The sequence below is a fragment of the Coregonus lavaretus genome (assembly GCF_964263955.1).
Source record: "Coregonus lavaretus genome assembly, chromosome: 2".
Lineage (NCBI taxonomy): Eukaryota > Metazoa > Chordata > Actinopteri > Salmoniformes > Salmonidae > Coregonus > Coregonus lavaretus.
Genome location: NC_139989.1, coordinates 11,901,048 through 11,921,380, shown reverse-complemented (window position 1 = coordinate 11,921,380; position 20,333 = coordinate 11,901,048).

The window sequence follows — 20,333 nt, the reverse complement described above, 5'->3', positions numbered from 1 at the left end:
TGCAAGACGAGCTGGCACGGGACAGTTTTATTAGAGCGCTCTCCCCCACCGAACTGGGTAAGCATGTTCAGATGTCGGACCCAGCATCTCTGCGGGCTGCAGTGGAGATAGCCAGGAAGAGGGAGCTGATCTGGGGTGAGGGAGTGAGAGTGGAGGTTGCCAGTCAACCAGAGGTGAGAGCAGCGGCGGCCGGGGTGCCGGGGGTCACCAAACCAGAGTGGGTCAACGAGTTGGGCGGGTTAGTCAAGACCGCTTCGCTTGTCATTGAGAGGGGCTCCAGACAACATCGCAGTGTCAGCTCAACTTCCATTGTCTGCTGGGGTTGTGGCCAGCCTGGCCACATTCAGCGGGAGTGTGGCAGATTCTCCCGTCACCAGGGAAACGACAGCGGGTTCTCGCGCAGGGGGCAGCGCGGGCCCACCCCTCCGCTCCCGAACCCACAGTAAGCAGAAGAGGTACCCAGCAGCGCAGGCAAGAGGTGGGGACCTGCTTCCCCAGGGTGTAGCTGCCACCGTGTTTCCTAGTCCGGTAGTTGTGGTGGGACGTACCACCATTGGGGACTTCTGCAATGTCATCGTCAAGGTAGAGGGGGTGGAATGTTTGTCCCTGGTCGACACGGGCTCTACAGTAACCCTGGTGAGACCAGACATACTACCTGTTGGGGTGCGGGTGGAGGCGACCCTTGTCCAGCTACAGTGTCGGTTGTCTGTGACTGTGGGGGGGAGAACTGTGGGGTGTCCGGTGTGGGTAGCAGCGGTACAGGACCCCTGTATACTGGGAATGGACTTTTAGAAAAACTGTGGGGCTCAGTTGGACTTAGCTTCGGGCACTTTGAGGCTGTCGTGGGGGCCCACAGTGGGAATGTCGCCTTCGGGAGGGCCAGCAGGGGGCAGGGCTGTCTCTCCGTCTTCCTCCAAGCTTGCCGAAACTCCACTGGTCGTCCCGGCTGCTCCCTTGGTCGTTGTGCCATCCCAGCAGCTGTCTCCGGCGGCAACGACCTTCACTCCCCATAATGGTGCAAGCACAGGCAGCCCAGTAGCCCAAAACACACTGGCTCCTTCACCCCATCAGCCCGACGGGGGGAAGGAGGAAGTTATCGACGCCGTTGAGGCTGTGTGGCTGAAAAACTGTCAAGGTCTGGATGAGAGACAACAGAGACAGTTAAAGCAGATGCTGTTTGACTTTAAAGATAGCTTCGCTTGGGGGGAAGATGAGGTAGGGCAAACGCACCTGGTTCAGCACGACATCGACACTGGGGACAACCAACCCATTAAAATTCGGCCCCGTCGCATTCCCCTTGCCAAGAGGGAAGCAGCAGCCACAGCTATTGCTGACATGTTGCGGGCTGATTTCATTGAGCCATCAGATAGCCCATGGTCCGCGCCGGTCGTCATGGTGCCTAAGAAAGGGGGTAAACTTAGGTTTTGTGCGGACTACAGGGGCCTAAATTCTGTCACCACTAAAGACTCTTACCCCATACCGAGGATCGATGAGTCGCTAGACCACGTCAGAGGGTCCTCGTGGTTCTCTTCCCTTGATCTGCGCAGTGGCTACTGGCAGGTGCCCCTCTCGCCTGGGGCACGTGAAAAAACTGCCTTCTCCACGGATAGGGGCCATTGGCAGTTCAAGGTGCTGTGTTTCGGGCTTTGTAATGCTCCTGCCACCTTTGAGAGGCTCATTGACAGAGTGCTGGCGGGGGTTCCGAGAGACGAGTGTGTCGTGTACCTAGACGACATATTGGTGCACGGCACATCGTTTGAGGGGGCACTGGGGGCTCTTAGGCGAGTGCTGGAGAGGATCTCGGGGGCGGGGCTAAAATTACACCCGGAAAAGTGCCATTTCATGCAAAGGGAGGTGGCGTTCCTGGGTCATCAGCTGGGTGGTGAGGGCATCAGCACGATGCCAGACAAAGTGGAGGCTGTGAGGGGGTGGCCAGTTCCAAGGGGGAAAAAAGAGGTTAAGAGCTTCCTGGGTCTGGCATCCTACTATCGTAGGTTTGTGAAAGGGTTTGCGGGGATAGCAGCTCCTTTGAACCACCTTCTCAAGAAGGACACTGTTTTTCAGTGGACCGAAGAGCACCAGCGGGCGTTTGAGGCCCTCAAACGTGCCCTGGTGGAGGCCCCTGTCCTGTCCCCACCAGACCCGAACCATCCGTTTATCCTGGACACCGACGCAAGCAATGAGGGCTTGGGGGCTGTGCTGGCTCAGCGTGGTTCTGACGGGGAGGACGTAGTAGCTTATTACAGCAGAACTTTTGATAAGGCTGAAAAACGCTACTGCGTGACAAGGAGAGAGCTTTTGGCTGTCGTGGCAGCAGTACGCCATTTCAAGTACTACCTGGGGGGCCTGCCGTTTGTGGTGCGGACGGATCACTCCGCCCTGCAGTGGCTTCTCTCCTTCAAGGAGCCAGAGGGTCAGATCGCCCGCTGGTTGGAGGAGCTGCAACCCTACGACTTCCAGGTGGAGCACAGGGCCGGCCTTCACCACAGCAATGCAGACGCCTTGTCCCGCCGCCCGTGTGCTGAGGACGGCTGTGGGTACTGCGCCAAACGGGTGGAGCGAGAGAGGGAACTGTGCATGGAGGAGGGAGTCACCGCCACGGTGAGTCAGCTGAGGGTGACAGAGTGCCGGGAGCTTGAGGCTGTGGACGTGGGAGTGGAGGCGTCACCAGGAGGAGGACGCAGAGCTGCGTCCTGTGCTGGGGTGGGTGGAAGAGAGAAGACGACCGCCGTGGGGGGAAGTAGCCCCTCTATCACCAGTCACCAAAGGACTGTGGGCTAAATTCTCAGTCCTTAGAGTGGCTGAGGGAGTGCTCCAGAGGGGGTGGAAAAGGCCAGCTACTGGAGAAATTACGTGGCAGGTAGTGGTTCCCAAAAGGCTGCAAGGGAGCGTGTTACAGCAGCTTCACGGGGGAGTAGGCGCAGGGCATTTTGGGGTCTCCAAAACGTTAAAGCGCGTACGTAAAAGCTTCTATTGAGCCAGGCACAGGAGGGATGTGGAGGACTTTTGCAGGCAGTGCGACGAGTATGCTGCTAAGAAAGGACCTCCAGGTCAGTCACACGCCCTCCTACAACAATTCCCAGTAGGGGAGCCCATGGAGAGACTGGGGGTAGACATAGTTGGACCGTTTCCAACCACAGACAGCGGTAACAGGTGGATTCTAACGGCTATGGACTACTTCACCAAGTGGCCAGAGGCTTACGCTCTCCCAGACCAGGAGGCAGAAACAGTAGCTGATGCGTTGGTAGGGGGAATAATCAGTCGGTTTGGGGTGCCACAGTCTATACACAGCGACCAGGGGAGAAACTTTGAGTCACGGGTGTTCTCAGAGTTGTGTAGACGGTTAGGCGTGGAGAAGACGCGCACTACTCCGCTTCACCCCCAGAGTGATGGGCTGGTGGAAAGATTTAACAGAACATTAGCACAACAGCTGGCTATCGTTACCTCAAAACACCAGAGAGATTGGGACACCCACTTACCGTTTATTCTTATGGCATGTAGGTCAGCTGTTCAAGAATCGACTGCGTGCTCCCCAGCGCTACTAATGTTAGGTCGTGAGTTGCGCACCCCAGCCGAACTGACGTTTGGCCACCCTCCTGATAACGACGACGGGGCCCGAACTATGTTCGTCGTCTGCAGAACCGGTTAGAAGCGGCTCACACCTTCGCAAGAGAGCAACTCGAGAACGCAGGAATGCGCCAAAAGCGCCACTATGACTCACGCGCTAGGGGGAGGCACTTTGGAGCGGGAGAACGCGTGTGGCTTCACAACCCCACGCGCAAGAAGGGGCGGTGCCCAAAGCTGGACAGTGCCTGGGTGGGGCTGTGCCTGGTGATAGAGAGAGTGGGGGAGGTGACGTACCGGGTGGAGGTTCCCCCACGGAGCAAGAAGGTGGTGGTCCACCGGGACCGATTGGCGCCCTACAGAGGGAGGAAAACGGTAGGGAATGGAAGTGAGGACTCTGATGTGAGCACACGGGGACAGTCTAGCGAGGAGACTCTAGCGCAACCTGAGCCTGGGACGGGAGCTGCCTCTTCGGAGGGCGCTGGAAATGACATTGGGGCAGATGAGTGTTCTGGGGGTCCACCAGTGAGAGTCAAGGGGAGGCACAAGAGACTGATGCGACCTCCGGGTCGTTTTAAGGATTTTGTTTTGTAACCCTAGGGGCTAGGGTTTAGAAAGGGGGGGGGGCTATTTAACGACCCAGTATTGTGTTCTGTGTTCGTGGGTGTGTTATCGTTCTCATGGGTGCTAGCAGGGGTTAAATATGCCAGGACAGATGGAAAGGTTGGGGGGGGTATGATGGGTAATCCCGCAGGGTTTTGGAATGCTTAAATAGGGGTTACGGTCTCATCTCTCTCTCTTCTGTTCGGGACCCTTGACTTAACATGTTATATTTGTGTATGTTCGAGGTTTAGCGGCGTGGGCTGTGGCCTGAACAATAGCCCATTCAGGAATAAACCTGTGTTCTGCCTGTACACCTGGTGCCCGTCTCTCTTTTACTTTATGACCCAGCTGGGTCATTACAGTATGTTTACATTGTAATACTTCTGACAGACAACTTTCTAGCTCCGCCCACAACTTCTGGACTTTATAGCGTTCCCAGAAAGCATGGACTATTGAGTCATTATTAGTTTTAAACTTAAGATATGACTCTTCCTTTGTGCTGTAGAATTTGTGAATTTTGTTATATTTAATATTGACTGGGACAATGGCATCTTATAGCCATAGCTAAATCAGGGTTATTTATAGGTACTTCTCATCCTGAGCTCTCAGTAATCAACACTGTCTTGGCAGTGCCTATTAGCCAGCATGAAATACATTTTTCACTTACTGACAAGTGAAAGTGCATGTCCCATTATTCAAGTTTGGGATTAAGTACGTTCCCACATTTATATATTGATGTGCCAACTTTAATCACTTTTGCTCCTGTACAGGCCTCCTTGTAGCTCAGTTGGTAGAGCATGGCGCTTGCAACGCCAGGGTTGTGGGTTCAATTCCCACAGGGGCCAGTTTGAAAAAATGTATGCACTCACTAACTGTAAGTTGCTCTGGATAAGAGCGTCTGCTAAATGACCAAAACAAAACAAAAACATGTACAGCCAGACTGTTGCTGCAGACTTGCTTCATGAAATATATTGCCAGTTGAGAGCTGCATGCTCTTTCTGCCTGAAGATGATATTCCGTTGAAACTAGGCTATGTGAACAGTGCGCATGTGAATATATTTCACGTGCTTTGCGATTGTGTAGGCTATTTTGTGCATGATTTTACTATTGTACTACATAATTGATAAGTCCCATACCTCCACTACACTACTTTGATACGCATCAGTGGGGATTAAGAAGTGAGTATATGCAATGCCCACTGAAAATATAGCTGCGCATAGCCTCCCCTTCACCACTGGCCTTTTGTGTTTTACAAAAAGTGCACTCTCCTACATGAGTGCGCTGGTATTACCGTTGCTGTCCTTTCAGCATCAATTTCCTGTCACACACTGAAGGCCTAGGTCCAATAGGTTCGCCACTGCGCAAACATGTCTATAATAGATATAAAGACTGTTCAGGTATTAATGTTTCAAGAAATGAGTGTATACATTTGGCCTGGCGAAGCGGTTTATGCCCTTACTGAATGGAAGCTGAGTTTTTTACTCTGTTGGTCTCGGCAAGTCTCAGAAATTACTAGTCCTCACTTTCGGAGACCGAGTCAAGACCAAGTACAAATGTATTCGACACAGAGACAAGACCGAGACACTGGAAAATGTGGTCCCGAGACCTCTCGAGTAGTACAACACAGGTTATTTTATTGTGTTACTATTTCCTTTTTTTAAATTAGCAAATTGTACTTACTTTTTAACTCTGCATTGTTGGGAAAGGGCTCATAAGTAAGCATTTCACAGTAAAGTCTACACCTGTTGTATCTGGGCATGTGACAAATATATTTGATTTGATTTTGATTTTGAAATAGATGTTTCTAAGGCTCATTTAGCTAATGCAGGAATTTAATCCATTACATGTTAGTCCTTTACAGAATCCTTTACAAGAAGTAGCATGAACTGGCCCTTTAAACTAACTGAAAACCCTCCCATTCCGAGGTTGAAGAGATGAGTGACACCATTAATATATAGCACTACTCATTACTGGCTCCAGGCCTGTAATAAATGCTGTTATGGGTCAATTGAGGAAGTTTAGCATGCGTTTTGCTCACATTAAAAAAACATTGTCATTTTCCAGTTCACTTCCATAGCCACTTCAGCCTAATCTCCATGAGATTGAACGAGTGTCCTGATATTTCGTGTTTTATGATGAATGGTTTGAAAACTTGGACCAGCACCATGATTTAAATGGATCAGAGAGGCTCACTCCATTTGTGCCTCTTTAATATGGCGAGGAGCTCAGAAATGTAAGTATATTCTTGCCAATGGCATTGGGAAGTAATTGGAATGCACCTCGTGTTCCCCTCTCCTTCCCTACATTAATCCCTTGACATTCTAGCAATTGCCGCTAACCTGAAATCTGAAAAACCATCACAACAGGGCGTGTGCTCATGACTCCCCAGTCCCCACCACATAGAACTGAACTAGGGAGAGGATATACTGTAAACTCAGAAACTCAGAGAACAAAGTGACAAATCAATAATGGGACTTGTGTAAAGTGGTAATTCATTCTTCTAAATAAGAGTATGATGCATTGTCCCATTTCTGCCATTAATATCCTCATGTCACCTCAGCCACCCGAGCAACGGCCTGTTCACCCCGCTACCATCAAGAAGGCGGAGACAGTACAGGTGCATCAAAGCTGGAACCGAGAGACTGAAAAAAAGCTTCTATCTCAGACTGTTAAACAGTCACCACTAGCCGGCCTCCGCCCAGTACACTGCCCTGAACTTAGTCACTGTTACTAGCCAGTACTCTACCCTGCACCTTAGACACTGCTGCGCTATGTACATAGAGACATTGAACACTGGTCACTTAAAATATGTTTACATACTGTTTTACGCACTTCATATGTATATACTGTATTCTAGCAGTAGTTACATACTGTAACTACTGCTGTACACACATTTTCCTATTCATGTACTGTCCATACTGTCTTTACAAACCATCATATACATACACTGAGTATACCAAACATTAGGAACACCTTCCTAATATTGAGTTGCAGAACAGCCTCAATTCGTCGGGGCATGGACTCTACAAGGTGTCGAAAGCGTTCCACAGGAATGCTGGCCCATGTTGACTCCAATGCGTTCTACAGTTGTGTCAAGTTGGCTGGATGTCCTTTGGGTAGAAGACCATTCTGGATACACATGGGAAACTGTTGAGCTTGAAAACGGCAGCAGTGTTGCAGTTCTTGACACAAACCGGTGTGCCTGGCACCTACTACCTTACCCCGCTCAAAAGCTCTTAAATCTTTTGTCTTGACCATTCACCCTCTGAATGGCACACATACACAATCCATGTCTCAATTGTCTCAAGGCTTAGAAATCCTTCTTTAACCTGTCTCCTCCCCTTCCTCTACATTGATTGAAGTGGATTTAACAAGTGACATCAATAAGGGATCATAGCTTTCACCTGGATTCACCTGGTCAGTCTATGTTTTGTATACTCAGTGTATATATTTATATTCCGGACTCTGACATTGTTCGTTCTGATATTTCTTAATTCCTTTATTTTAGTTTTTTGGATTTGTGTGTATTGTTTGTATTGTTAGGTATTACTGCACTGTTGGAGCTAGAAATGTGTACGTGACCAATAAAATCTGATTTGATATTGATTTGATGTTTCCGTATTCCCAGCCAAATATTCGTATAGAGCAGAGATCCAGTGTATTAGGAAAATAATAATGCTGAGTATGTCTGAGTTTATACATCTAAGATAACTGCTTGAACCAATTTCTTTTGAAGTAAACACCCCAAACTGGAATGCGAAAAAATTAAGAATGTAATGAGCTTTCCAAAATGACTTCCATCACATTTCCAGTGAAAATGCCACTGCGGTCAAATTGTTTCCTTATTGTCTACTACTGGTAATACAAGGTATTGCAATACCTTTAATGCTGGAGTCCTTGATGATTAAACTTCTACACTGTTTGGGATATTACAACAACAAAGAAGTTACTACAAACAACAAACACTGTCGTCAACCCCCCCCCCCCCCCCCCCCACCCCCACCCCCCACCATTGCACTCGAGATAGAACAGCAGAATATGTACTGCAAGTTTTTTTTACGACACTGCTCAACGCACCTCACCTCTATTTTGTCCACAAAACAAAAATGATAACAAAGGTGCTGGGGTGGACAGTGGCGCTGTTTCCCCTAATGCGGATTCCATCTTTAATGTAAACACTTACTTTAATGGCATCCAAAGGTACAAACACCATCATAATTGGAGTAAAAACATATTCCGTAGTTTAACAAGGCAAAAATGAGGCAGAGAAAGATGCCAGATGTGACGCAGTGAAGCACTATGATCATCAATGACATTTGCAGATATGTGTAAATATCAAAGGGGAGTCGTGGGTTATTTTCAGTATCAGAGGTGACATACATTTTCGCCTTGAGGCAAGGATCCAGGAATAGTCACGACAACCAGGGAACACTGATAAATGAGCTGACAAATGTTGTTTGTGTAAGATCATGATGGCTGTGAGAGAGCTATAGTATAATCCACAGTGGTGAGGCAATGTGCATGGAAACAGGGCACCATCACACCAGAGCTGTCTGGGGGAGGAGAGTGGGGTCCGCCTGCCCTGTCTGCACCTCCTAAAGATGACAGGCAAGCCTGTGAACCATTTCAGACGTGTCTTGTGCCCTCCGAAGACACTGCATTTTTATGTTGCTTTATGTAATGTGTTTGATTTGCTTCCTGAAGCACATTGACAAACCTACCTTCCTCATCTCCTAAAGCATTGATGATGGGGGAGAAGGCATTTTGCAGGTTCAATTGCTATTACTGTCTGCTAATGTTATTCCAGATTTTGGATGACCCTTACACAGTTGGGGAGGACAAAACCTTGTGCATTTGCATTTCTTGTCATATCCCTATGGCAATTCCACACCTGAGCCACATGCCACAACACATGCTGAACAGCTTATCTTCCCTCTCTTGAGACGTTCGCTCCAACGTATGCATTCAATAGCGTCCAGATAGTGCAATTAAACATAGTTAGCAGGCCTGTATCTATTATTGTCCTAAGCAATTAGCATTCACCCACTGAGTATTATGACTGTTTAAGACAATCAATAAATACAATTACTTCCCACGATCCCAGAGGGCACACATGTCGGGATTCACACATTTCCTTAATCTGAGCCATTAAAAGCGAGGAGCTCGCACCATATCTTCCCGTGCTCTCTTCCACGGGTTACTTTGATCTCTGTGGGTATTTATAAGCCCAGCGAGAGGTCTTTTTGAGCAATAAGTGAAATAAAGAGATATCATCTGTTTCTTCAAAGGGTTGCTACCCAATTAGAATTATTTGCTAAGTGAGTCTTCTCTGGAGCAATATTTCTTAGATGCATAACTAAAATAAATCAAGGGCTTTCAATCAGGATCCTGTAATCAAATCACCTTCCTTATTACAGACATCACTCACAGCACTGACGTTAACCTTCACACGCACACACACGCGTGCACACACAGGGGCACACACAAACTAATATGATGTAATCTGGGAATTATAGTGCTCTGGAGCATTATCTGTTTTGTCAACCATAACATTTCAACAGTTCAAGCCATCAACTTTTTACTCCAAATTGTAATCCTTGATAATCCCAAATCCCCTGATCAAAGGTTTGGCTCCATAATACTGATATAGATATTTCATCATTCTGACAAGCCACAGGGTTAAAACAAGCTTGATAGCGGTCTAAGCACATACTGTAAATAACAGAGGACACTGGGAAGTATTAGAAAAAATACTTTGATTTATTGAGGATCGGTGGCTGAGGTACTAGCCAAAAAAACTTGGATACAAGAGGTCGGAGAGAACTCTTTCATGAGTTTATATCACATTTGGAAGAGCCAGTCCTTCCAATGTACTGTAGTGGCCAACTACACCACTCAGTCATGGATGGTGCCCATGCGGAATGGGAGTATAGGACCGAAGGTTGCTATCTGGTTGTCAAGTGGCCAGGAGAGCAGTGTATAATTGAAATGTCATCCGTACAGAAGTGGAGCTTGACTGAGATGGAGCCTTTAGGCATGGTCCAGTGATCTCCAGACAGATGAGGAACAGCCTCTCGTATGGAAAGTGGCATCCTCCAACCCAGAACCCGTTTGCAGCTAACTCCAGATGCCTCCCCTGCCTATCTGCTGGTGACAGAGATGAATGGGGCCGCCCCTGTTGTTGCTAAAATATAAAAATAAATGGTTGGTTGAATAAGTGTCTATTTAAGGCTAAACAATTGCCTTATTGATGATGGGCCTACTCTGCAGTCATGGGAAGCACGGGAAAATAATTTTGTTGACTGTAACCACAAACATCCCATGTTCAAATGAATTTGGTTGAAAGTCGAAAAGCTATTTAAAGTTAGGTTATTTCAGAAACTAAAAGGCCCAAAAAAGTTATTTAAGGGCCTGAACCGATTGATTGCTGCGAAAGTATGTCAGACAGTTCCTCCATTTGTGATTGTATCACACACAGAACAACTTTTTTGCAATGTATCACCTCATCCACCCTCTGGTGATGGTTTCGCTGTCAATTCCTGACAAGGTGCTTTGCCACCTTTACAACCTTTAAGGCTAGCCCATCAACAGGATCTCCAAAAGCAGATATTTTCCCCCTGTCGTACATTTCTCAGCCTTTGAAATGAAATCCAGTTTCTCTGCTGGGTTTCGGAGAGATGACATAGCCATCTCTGTGATCGGTGTGAGTCTGTGAGCTACGAATAAAATGTAATCACACCTTATAGGTCCATCCCTCAAATGAAGTTGTGAGTCCATAGCTGCTGTTATAGGCCGATGAGGTAGAAGTAGTGTGAGTCATTCTACCATACTCTGTACCTCAATGTTAAAGGCACACCTGTAAATAACTGTTCCCCATGGTGTAGGCTGTTACATTTACAGCAACATACAGTGCATTCGGAAAGTATTCAGACCCGTTGACTTTTTCCACATTTTGTTACGTTACAGCCTTATTCTAAAATGGATTAAATAAATAAAAATCTACACAAAATACCCCACAATGACAAAGCGAAAACAGGTTTTTAGAAAATGTTGCACATTTATTAATAATAAAAAACAGAAGTAACTTATTTACATACAGTTCCAGTCAAAAGTTTGGACACACCTACTCATTCAAAGGTTTTTATTTAATTGTACTATTTTCTACATTGTAGAATAATAGTGAAGACATCAAAACTATAAAATAACACATATAGAATCATGTAGCAACCAAAAAAGTGTTAAATATATGTTATATTTGAGATATATAACATATATTTCAAATAGTCACCCTTTGCCTTGATGACAGCTTTGCACACTCTTGGCATTCTCTCAACCAGCTTCACCTGGAATGCTTTTCCAACAGTCTTGAAGGAGTTCCCACATATGCTGAGCACTTGTTGGCTGCTTTTCCTTCACTCTGCCATCCGACTCATCCAAAACATCTCAGTTGGGTTGGGGTCGGGGGATTGTGGAGGCCAGGTCATCTGATGCAGCACTCCATCACTCTCCTTCTTGGTAACATAGCCCTTACACAGCCTGGAGGTGTGTTGGGGCATTGTCCTGTTGAAAAACAAATGATAGTTCCACTAAGCCCAAACCAGATGGGATGGCGTATCGCTGCAGAATGCTGTGGTAGCCATGCTGGTTAAGTGTACCTTGAATTCTAAATAAATCACAGACAGTGTCACCAGCAACGCACCCCCACACCATAACACCTCCTCCTCCATGCTTTACGGTGGGAACTACACATGCAGAGATCATCTGTGGTTTTTGTGAATCCACTTGAAGAAACTTTGTTCTTGAAATGGTTCTTGAAATGTTCCGTATTGACTGACTGTCATGTCTTAAAGTAATGATGGACTGTCGTTTCTCTTTGCTTATTTGAGCTGTTCTTACCATAATATGGACTTGGTCTTTTACCAAATAGGGTGTATACCCCCCCTACCTTGTCACAACACAACTGATAGGCTCAAACGCATTAAGAAGGAAAGAAATTCCACAAACTAAATTTTAAGAAGGCACACCTGTTAATTGTAATGCATTCCAGGTGACTACCTCATGAAGCTGTTTGAGAGAATGCCAAGAGTGTGCAAAGCTGTCATCAAGGCAAAGGGTGGTATTTGAAGAATCTCAAATATGAAATATATTTTGATTTGTTTAACACTTTGTTGGTTACTACATGATTCCATTTGTGTTATTTAATAGTTTTGATGTCTTCACTATTATTCTACATTGTAAAAAATAGTAAAAATAAAGAAAAACCCTTGAATGAGTAGGTGTGTCCAAACTTTTGACTGGTAGTGTAAGCATTCAGACCCTTTGCCCAAGAGACTCACAATTGAGCTCTGGCGCATCCTGTTTCCATTGATCATCCTTGAGATGTTTCTACAACTTGATTGGAGTCCACCTGTGGTAAATTCAATTGTTTGGACATGATTTGGAAAGAGACAAACCTGTCTATATAAGATCCCACATTTGGCAGTGCATGTCAGAGCAAAAAACAATCCATGAGGTCGAAGGAATTCTCCGTAGAGCTCCGAAACAGGATTGTGTCGAAGCACAGATCTGGGGAAGGGTACCAAAAAATGTCTGCAGCATTGAAGGTCACCAAGAACACAGTGGCCTCCATCATTCTTAAATGGAAGAAGTTTGGAACCACCAAGACTCTTCCTAGAGCTGGCCGCCCGGCCAAACTGAGCAATCGGGGGAGAAGGGCATTGGTCAGGGAGGTGACCAAGAACCTGCTGGTCACTCTGACAGAGCTCCAGAGTTCCTCTATGGAGATGGGAGAACCTTCCAGAAGGACAACCATCTCCGCAGCACTCCACCAATCAGGCCTTTATGGTATAGTGGCCAGACGGAAGCCACCCCTTCGTAAAAGGCACATGACAGCCCGCTTGGAGTTTACCGAAAGGCACCTGAAGACTCTCAGACCATGAGAAACAAGATTCTCCGGTCTGATGAAACCAATATTGAACTCTTTGGCCTGAATACCAAGCGTCACGTCTGGAGGTGAAGCATGGTGGTGGCAGCATCATGCTGTTTTTCAGCGGCAGGGACTGGGAGACTAGTCAGGATCGAGGGAAAGATGAACAGAGCAAAGTATAGAGAGATCCTTGATGAAAACCTGCTCCAGAGCGCTCAGGACCTCAGACTGGGATGAAGGTTCACCTTCCCACAGGACAACGACCCTAAGCACACATTCAAAACAACGCAAGAGTGGCTTCAGGACAAGTCTCTGAATGTCCTTGAGTGGCCCAGCCAGAGCCCGGACTTGAACCTGATCGAACATCTCTGGAGAGACCTGAAAAAGCTGTTCAGCGACGCTCCCCATCCAACCTGACAGAGCTTGTGAGGATCTGCAGAGAAGAATGGGAGAAACTCCCCAAATACAGGTTTACCAAGCTTGTAGCATCATACCCAAGAAGACATGAGGCTGTAATCACTGCCAAAGGTGCTTCAACAAAGTACTGAGTGAAGGGTCTGAATACTTATGTAAATACTTATAATTAGTTATTATACTTATTTGTTTTCAATACATTTGCAAAAATTTATAAAACCTGTTTTTGCTTTGTCATTATGGGGTATTGTGTGTAGATTGATGAGGAGAAACAACTATTTAATCCATTTCAGAATAAGGCTGTAACATAACAAAATGCGGGAAAAGTCAAGGGCTCTGAATACTCTCCTAATGCACTGTATACTTTACATTCAACAGGTTTGTGCACATTTGACCAACACTGCTTTCAGACTGTCATTAAAGTAATTTTTTTCAAATGACGAAGCAATGAAATAACCTTGCACGTAGTGTCTCCTCCTCTCCGATTTCCAAAACACTGTGCACAGCATGTGGAACAAATCAGCTAAGCTCCAGCACTGCAATCTCAGAAGTGTTGCCCAAGAGGGATGGAGAGTGTGATATGCAGCCCCTTAAGCTGCTCTCATTAGAACAAGCAGTGCAAATTATACAGATGATGAAAGTATACTCGTACTGGCCACGTGAGTGTGTTTACATTAAAATTCATGACACACGTTGGCCCAGCTATCAAATGATGGTAGCTTAAATATGGTCTCCCCTCAATCATTTAAAAGAATGATTAAATACATTGGCAAAAAGTGAGCAGCGTGTTCTCAGAAATGTCCTCTGAGGGCCATCAAAAGAGCAAATTAAGAGGAGGTTGTTTAACTTTAATGCAGCCCATGATTTAATACAAGAAACCTTCTGGCTTATAAAGAGGGGCTTCTTCAGGTTGAAATGGCAATAAAATGGTATTTGGCTTATTAAAACTGAAAGAAATGTGGCAATTAACTAAGGGTATTTTTTTTAATGAATATTCACCCCTATTATATGACAAAACACTCTCATGTCTGTGATTCTGGATGCCTGGTTGGCATGTAAAGTATTATTTTCCTAAGGCGTATGATACTCAATGCAATCAGGGAAGAGCAATTGTCTCATCAGTGGCAACTACAGTAAAACTGTAATCAGGACAATAAGTGTCAGTAACAATCTGAATCCTGATTGTCTTCGTTGTTTTTCTCAACTTTTTTTATCGTTCTTTCGCCTCTTTTTTGTATTTAGATAGATTAACCCTGTATTTTTATGCTACATTGTGTAACTGATCTCCTTATTGAGCACAAGTATAATCACACAAAACATTTGTTAATTAATTGGTTCATTCTTCCATCTTTCACTTCCCGCCAACCTGTCTCTATAGCCACATCATGAAGGATTCTAGGTAAGGGGGGCTGAGCTGGCATCCTGAGGAGACTGATCGAGCATCACTAACGAGGTGTTCCTCCAGCCATGGGGTCTGATGATGACTCATTAATCTCCGTCTTTGTCTCGGCTTAGAAATACCATCAAATGCCTAACACTAATCTGGGATCGGCCCAGAGATTCGCTCCACGAGACATGATTGCTCCATTTTCATAAAATCGTAAAGAGATCATTGAGAACAGCGGGAATAGAGGAACATGTTCATGTCAATGCCATCACACAAATTAGTTCCCTCTTGTAGGCCACATGTTCATAGCAGCCATGTAACCAAAGGCATGCCTAAATTTGCTGAGGCTTCATGTAATGATTAGGCTACATTCACTTTTTTCAAAGGGAAATACCCATCTGATGAGGTCTTTCAGAAACAGAAATCTGTTCCATTGATATTTAATCTAGATGTACTCTGGGCTACTCTTTCACCACACTCACTTTATCAAAGAGATCACTGTCTTACAAAGACATCCTCAAAGCAAAAAATATCCAATGGTTTCCATATACTGTAAGATGGTCCAAAAGAGAGCAGTGTCCTTAAAATGTAGCACGGCAGCATTCACATCTTTATTCTGATTCTGGTCACTGGTCAGGATATCTGAAGACTTCCTAATATGACACCATATGATAAAACCATAGTTTGAGATTTTGTCAGTTAAATATGTCTCTGTGTGCAGTTTGAAGGAAGTTGAAGGTAGTTTCTGGAGCCATTGCTAACTAACGAGCAGCTAGCATTATTCTCCAACTATCCCTTTAATAACTGTTTTTCAAGTTCTTCATAGGCCATAATTCTGCAGATCCCATGATCTGTTTGAACCAGTAACATGACATACAAGGGTTCTACCAACGGAGGTGTAACCTATTAGCTTTGCAGCTGGACGATAATGATTATGGTCTGCCTCAGAAAGTGCTTGAATGAGTCTACAGAGATACAGGGGTTCCTCAATTAAAGGTTTTGAGCTTATGGCGTGACATGTTGTGGTATTTGGTGGCAGATTGTGGTAAATTGCATAATTCTCTCATTGCGCCACACTATCGCAAGGGGGAGTTAGAACGCTGATTATGATTTTGGTTTCTCTCCCTCAAAAAACATAAATAAATAATTCTAAATAACAAACTGGCTTTATTTATCACAGTGTGGAAAGACTGATAGCCCCTCTATATAATGTAAGTTTCTGAAACACATAGTCCTTCTTTGCTGATGTTAAGAGAAACTGAATGAAAGAGAGTCCAGCGAGAATACAGAGGGGAAAAAGGTTGCCCATATTTTCAAGACCTGAGCTATTTCATTTATTTGTTTTATTTATGAAATTTACTAGTTTATTTAGGCAATTTAATGTATTAGTTTAGGCTTGGCCTATTTTGTAGGCTATTTTGTAGCATAAAGCTATATTTGTCAGCATAAAGCTGAATGACTCACTCATTCCTGGCTTTGGATCAAAATAAATAAGTACCAACATTCTTTCTGATTGTCTTTTAATAAAAACATTTTATGACCAAGTTAATCTGCTCATGTTGTGTGTGTGTGTGTGTGTGTGTGTGTGTGTGTATGTGTTCAATTATTTTTGACATTTTGTTTACAAAGAAGAATGTAAATGAAATAGATCCAATAATCCTATTCATAATGAATAATCAGATGCATGTTGCGAGCTGTAATTTTTCCATTTTGTTTTATTTTTTAGTATGATTTTATTTAAAAAAAAATTACAATACAAAACATACACATACAAATGACAAAATACAGATGCACACAAACATCAACTACATCTCACCTGCCCAGACCCACCTGCTCACATCTCCATCTCCAGCGCCACATGACTCTCCACCACATGGCCTCAAACTACACCATTTTATTTCTCTCCGTCACCCACGCACTTTCAACATTTGGATAATAAAGCATTTAAAGGCAGACATTGGTTGATTTCCGGTATACGTTTTCTCAAGATGATTGACGTAAAAAGTATAATCCAACCCATCCAGTAGCTCACTGCACCCTTATATGCCATGTCTTGAAATATGCAGACAGACAGATTAAAAGTACATTCCCATTATAGTACTTCTGACAGCAACTTTCTAACTCCACCAATAACTTTGGGACTTTATAACATTCCCAGAAGGCATGGATTATTATAACCTAATGAATAATAAACCTGGTGATCTAATTTCATTTACAGCAGACCTAAGACCTATGGGTTTAACCTTCTGAATGAATGATTATATTGAAGATAGAAGCCACCTCTTAATGAGTAAATCCATTACCCAACAAAATAACATCAATTTATTTAGCCAGAATGTTTTTATGACCATAGACAGTAGGCTATTCTTCTTCTTTTCCTGCATGAATTAATTTGTCTGCATGTCTATTCATCATTTGGCTAAAAAGAAACCATGCCATGAATTAAGAATGATCTATTTTTATTTTCACAATGTAATGCGGCACATTGAAAACTTTAAAGAGCCTTCGAATATTATACAACAAATAAATATACTAAAACAATAACTTCAAAAACAGTCCATTCATCACTGGATTTCTTCAAATTGCTGTGCAGGAAAAGGATGTCATCCACCGTGGCTGGTCGCAGGCTTGCAGCTGGATTCTCTCTGAAACCACAAATCCATCTGTAGGTAATGCTTTATACTTTGGAACCACACAATTACCAACCAGGTGAACAGTAGGCTGTTTGCTTTCCTCCAAGGCCAGTGTAGCCTTTTGAAGCAATAGAGGAAATCAACAAGATCCACAAGTATTCTTCCACAATAGCTGGCCTTATGTTATCTGCAGTTTTGAGCTGCACTGTCCCACTCCGTGGTGGATAACACCCACTCTTCGTTTATGTAGGCTAATGGGTTGTAAGGCACAATTATCCTATTTTTCTAAAATCGTCAGTCCACATGTCAAGTGTAATTGCACCATTGTCTTTACCCAAGTTCTCTCTCAACTCCGGGACCACCCGCCTGCTGATTTTTTTGCCCGATGCAGGACTGTAGTGCGAGAGGAGAGAGACTCTCGGACAGAAACATTCACACCTCCATTAATTTACAAAAGGATAGTTTAATAGCTTGGCTAGGTGTGAAAAATCACCCAATTTGTGCCACAGTTTAGACTATAAATAGATGCTGCAGTTAGTCAGAGTTGAGTCCTATTGTAAAGTGTAGCCTAATGGCCAAAAAGGGCAAACTTGAAATGTATTTGAGTCTTAAGTCCTCTAAAGTTTTACATTTCTAACTCAACTCCTACAAATATGTCAATTTATTATAATCCACATAATAATTCAAATGAAATTAGCTGTAGCGAGAGGATAGAGACTGCATATGCTAAAGATGATCAGAAATAATGTGTCTTGCATTATAATATAACTTATTTTGAACAAAAGCCACAAATGAGTGAGTCACTCAGCCCTATGCTTCTGTCCCTGACTCTGTTGCCTATTTGAGTGTTTGTTTAATATCCTACTGATTCCAGTGGCGATTTTAGCATGTAAATCTTGGTGGGGCAAACTCCCCCGAAGAATGTTTGATACATGCCAGCAAAGCCACTACACAACCCAACACAACACAACACAACACAACACAACACTAAACAATACATTAATTGCACTATAACGGTGACAAACAGTGCCCACAAACTCTTAGGGCCTACATAAAGCTGTCCCAACAGCAGAGCTTTCTTTTCAGCACCATGGAGTGAATCCTTACCACTGCTACACCTGGCTATCAGCAGAGCCTTATCTGGCTGCAAAACAGTTAATTCGGCCTCATTTACTGTCTTTAAAAAAAACATAGCTGATATGGCTGACTTGCTTAAACAAATGTGGTTTCTACTGACAATTGAGATGTACAAACTATAATTTAGATGAAGACATTAATGTGCGAGCTAGGACGGACGTAGTCAATATAACTATTTGTTCAGCACTTTTGAAATGTACAGCGACATAATTCAGAACATGGGCCGTTCTTACAGTATTCTCCCTGTACACCAAGTCAAACCGTAGGATAAATAAAGGGGGCGTATAAGCAGACAATGAAAGCTCTTAAAATATTTGATGATTACATTTCTCTAAAACAGGCTATAGGCTACATGTACACCACCAAGTCAGAACAGTAGGCTAAATTATGAGGGGGAAAGGGACCAAATTATTAGGGTGAGGCACATGGGCTACTAACAGCTTACTACATAACATACACTTAGTATTACTTTCTTAGCTACGGTATACACATCTCACTGGCATATTACATCATTTATGCAGCAGCATACAATGCATTTTTGGCCTCCTTGTTGTGCTGTGCTCACTTGAACAGGAAGGTGGCGCGGCGGTCCTTCGTGGGCAAATGTAATCAAACTTTATCATCAAAATCTGTCATTCTTTTGGATTTATGGTGCTTTCAAGACAACTGGGAACTCATAAAAAAACAAGGTCGAATCATGACGTCAGTGATCTTCAGGAGCTCTAGAAAGAGGCCTGAGTTCCCGACTTTGAATTTTACATTACATTTACATTTACGTCATTTAGCAGACACTCTTATCCAGAGCGACTTACATCCGAGTTGGATGACCGTTCAAAACGTATTTTCCCAGTCGGAGATCGTTTTTTGCAGAGTTCCCAGTTGTCTTGAACTCACTGAAGTCTGAGATTTCCCAGTTCAGAGTTTCCAGTTGTTTTGAACACGGCAAAAGTCATGCTGGATTGACAGCATGGCCAATGTACTCAACCTTTTGGGGGCTTGAAATTTCTAGCTCTACCCGTCGATTTTGCGTTTACGTAGTGTCCCCATGAGTGACAGAACACTGAGCCAATCACGGCGCAACTAGAGAACATTACCAAACCCTATGCTCCTTATTTTCCACTGGCTGCCCCACCACCACCACAGAAAGCACTCCCGAGTGGCGCAGTGGTCTAAGGCACTGCATCGCAGTGTTAACTGTGCCAATAGAGATCCTGGTTGGAATCTAGGCTCGTGACCGGGAGACCCATGTCACGGGTGGCCCAGTGTTGTCCAGGGTAGGGGAGGGAATGGCCGGCAGGGATGTAGCTCAGTTGGTAGAGCGTGGCGTTTGCAATGCCAGGATTGTGGGTTCGATTCCCACGGGGGGCCAGTATGAAAAAATAATGTAACTGTAAGTCACTCTGGATAAGAGCGTCTGCTAAATGATGTAAATGTAAAGCACTGAGCTAGGCTGAAACACCTGCATTCTGGAGCTGCCTTACTCAAGAAAGCAAAAAAGAGACCATATGTTTGTATGCGGCTTTATTAACTCAATTATGATTTTTAATTTTTTTGAAAACTGATATGTGACACGTATTAATGCCAAAATAACATTCCAAACAGGCAACATTTTTATTCTTTTAGCTAAACAGGTGGGGCTCTGGCACCATGCCAATATATCCTCCAAACA